Source organism: Vicia villosa, unplaced genomic scaffold (assembly GCF_029867415.1).
Source record: "Vicia villosa cultivar HV-30 ecotype Madison, WI unplaced genomic scaffold, Vvil1.0 ctg.000076F_1_1_3, whole genome shotgun sequence".
Lineage (NCBI taxonomy): Eukaryota > Viridiplantae > Streptophyta > Magnoliopsida > Fabales > Fabaceae > Vicia > Vicia villosa.
This window is the reverse complement of record NW_026705000.1, coordinates 133,247-137,392: the sequence shown is the minus strand read 5'-3', so window position 1 is coordinate 137,392 and position 4,146 is coordinate 133,247.

Below are 4,146 nucleotides of genomic sequence, written 5' to 3'. Positions count from 1 at the left end.
GATACTCTGATTGAACCTAATTGTAAATTCAACATGATATTCACACCATCCCAACTTCTGCATAAACCTCTACAACTAGTAGTCAATATGTTTTTAAGTCTCGAATGAGAAGACTCAACCGTAGAAAGCAAAGATAGAAAAATTAACATCAATGAGAAGACTCAACATGTTTGATAATTAGTGATATAACAAATTGAAAGTCAAACCAATGGACATATTCAATTTTGTTTTCCTTAAGGGTCTATTTGGGAGTTTGGAGAGGAAAGAAGAGGGGAGGATTTGAAAACAGGAAAGATTTGAATGGAAAGAATAGAAGGATTTTGGAGGGCTTGCTTTTATTTTTAACACGTAAAATCCCCCAATTTAGGGGAACTTAAAATTTGTATTGAATGAGGGTTTTGGAGGGCTTATATAAATTTTTCAAATATCTTTTATGTTGTTATAGTATTATGAAAATTAAAAATATACTCCATCCGTCTCATGATAAGTGTCTTATTTGAGCTTTGCGCGGTTCTTAAGAAAATGACTAGATGTGTTGGTTTTAATGATAAAATTAGTATCATTTACTAAAATACCCTTATTTATTATAGGTAGTGGAGTAGTTGAAAAACGTGAAAGTTAATAAATAAGGGTATAGCAGTGAAAAAAATAATAAATGTTGTATTGGTATTCTAAAGGGACATTTATTTTGAGACATGAAAAAGTAGAAATGAGACACTTATTATGAGACGGAGGGGGTAGAAATGATAAATGTTAGTTTATCATTCTTACAAAATCAATCTTTCAAAAAATGTCAAATATTTTCCTATATTTTTTTAAACAATTCATTTCCGGAAGCCCTCTCTTCCCCTCCCATCCACACTTCCAAACAAAGCCTAAATGTATGACTCTACTAGTCCATACAACAACAAACCTTTTTTATAGGGTTTCAACCATGTTTCTTGCACATACTGAACAAATAAAGGAATATCAACACATACTACCTCAAAATATTTCAAGCGTTCCACAAACTCAGTCTCCCAATTTGAATACATGATTTTGTTCCATAGATCCATAACAAGCTCTTGCCTATTAGAATCAACATAATACTTACATTTCATACTTACATTCTTTTGCAATATGGAACACAAACAACAAATGAGTTGAGTTTGGGAACACAACCATGGTTATCATCAACACCAATTTCCAGTCGGTCACCAAAACCTTCGGTAGCAACTTTTCGGAAGCGAACAATTGTTTTAGCTTCTCTAGTGCCCATGCAGTTTTCCTTCTTTTCATGTTCCAAATAGGAAAATCCAACTGAAAACATCAACTTTTTAATGTAATACCAACAATCTCAAGTAGTGGTAGCCGATATATGTATGTACTACAAATAATCAACAACTTTCTTATGTAATCATGTCATCATCTTGTTCTTCTGGTTAACTACAACATTAAAGTTAACCGTTTGATCCTCTGGAATAAGATCAATTTCCTATCTTTTGTTAGTTTGTTTATTTGAAAACCATCACTAAAGTTTATTCTTAGAAATAACAGAGTAGCTGTATTCTCTCTCAATGTTCAAATTTGTGACAACTCATAAATAATACACAAGATACATTGATACATGTTTTATGTGACAAAAAGGTTCAATGTTGTGTGCGACAAGATCTTCTATGAGTATAAAGGACACATAATAGGCTACTGAAATAGTACAAATATCTCAAAAGATCAAATCATTCACAAACTCAGAAATTTTGATTAAAGAAGTTTCAAATCCAAAACAAACATATACAAGATAAGGAAAAAAGTTAAGAGATTTTAAATCACCTAACTTTGATTCTCTAACTTATTCTACTAAACGAGGCATTCATATAGGAGCAATTTTAACTATAAATAACCTTATATGTAATCATAAAACAATTAAATAATGTGATATTCTAAATCACTTAACTCTGATTCATGTGACTTATTCTACTAAACAAAGAACCTTAATAAGTAATTGTTTGAGTATTGTACTCTTTAGAACGAAATACTAACTCAGAAAATTTGACTGGGAAAATTTTAAGTCTAAAAAACCACAAACATCACAGTAAAATTTTCAACAGTGTGACCCTGCACTGGGAGTTGAAGCCTCTTGAGTTGTCAGGAACTTTGCCTTTCACATTTGGCATTACATTGTTTCTATATTGTCTATTAAGTCTTCTCATCACTTTGTCAAAACTTTTTGAAAGTAATGCAATAGAGTTGGACAAGCTCTCATAAGTATCCTTTACTTCTTACTCATTTTCATCTTCCACGTCAACTTTGAAAGCAACACATTTGCTTTTCTTTTTAGTTTTGTCATTCATATCCATTTTAAAGGTAAGCAATGAACCAATGAGTTCATCCACTTTGATTGAAATGATGTACTGAGTTTCTTCTATTGTAGTGACTTCTACTATCTAACCTTTATTAAGAGATTGGCCAAACTTCCTAAATTGTCCTTCCCTCAAAAATAATTTACACTACAAATTGGATATTTTGGTAACTAACAAAATAACCCTTCACTTTTTCATCTTTTTTTTTATTTCTTGCACAAAGTGTTCCACTTTCATTGATCCACACACTTTCTACAACATAATACACTACCTCATTCTCTCTCTTTTTTTGTTCTCTTCCTCTTTACTCTCTCTTCAATACATAATTATTGTCATTCTAGAAAGTGATGAAGGAAAGCAAATACAAATACTCTCTCTTTTTAAAATATTAATCTTATACATTTTTATTTTTAACATAGTATTATAATTTTTTATAAATATATCTTCTAACTTATACTATCTCAATATCAATATCAATTCAATATTATTATTATTTTTTAATTATGTATGAATTCTCTAATGTATAAAAATAATATCTTAATAAAATAATTTTTTTGTTTTTTTGTTTTACTTTTGGTAAAATATTTAGTTAATTTATCAAATATTTAATCATGCTTTGCCTTTTTTTAATGGAAACTTCACATCTCGGTTTTTTATCACAAGATTTTATCATCTCAGTTTTATACAAATTTAATGTATCATAAACCACCAAAATTAAAACAGATAACTCCTCAATCAATGTCATAATTAAATGTTTTAGTATAAAGTAAAAACAATATATCCTAATAAATTCAAAGATTTCTTGTGGTTTTTAATTAATTGATAATATGTTCTGGGTTTTTCATTTTTTTTCAACTCACATGTTTTCTTTTATATGGTTATTTAATATAGTTAAATTTTTATGATTATTATTCATTTATAATTAAATCATTCATTTTAAATTTACATGTTTCTAAATATATTTTATACAATATTAAATAAATTTACATGTTATTAGGCTAAATTTTACAGGTCATTATGAACCGAATATATATTTTATTTATTTATTTCAAATGTTAAAATTCTTTTTATTATCTTTTTGTCTCATTGATCAATTTTTTTCTTTGTATAATTATTTAATAATTAATTAATTTATTTCAAATTTATTTGTATTTAAACAATTCTATACCATATCAATTACATGATAGTATAATGTATTTTTTTATTTTAATAACATTAAAAATGTATTTATCTCACGGGTTACTAACAAGACAATATTTATTTTAGTTTAATCAATCATTATTTTAATTTAAGAGACAAAATATTTATTTTTAAATATTAATTTTGTAAACACAAGCTTCTCAATCAAATGGTTTTGATGAAGACAACATGGATATCTAACTATCAAGAAAGGATGAGAAAAAGATTCAAAGAGCATTCACTCCAAGTCTCAGTATAGCATCAAGTTTCTTAAACAAGCTTTTGAAGACCTTTGGAGTTAAGGTATAAACATATTATTATCTTGATAAAATAGTGCTCAAAATACATACATTATTGCATAAAGTCACTATGTCCTTTCTCTAAAAAATCTTGACATTTTAGAAGTCTTAAGAAACAATTTTTTGTATCTTCTTTCAGTGTAACCGGTTACGGTTATAGGCGTAACCGGTTACGGTCACGCAGCCAGACTTCCTTTTGCTACTGGTTTTCTTTTTCTTTCCAGCGTAACCGGTTACGGTTCTTGGTGTAACCGGTTACGAAAACGCTTTTTCAAATTTTCTTTTTATAACGGTACAGCGTAACCGGTTACGACCATTCTCGTAACCCG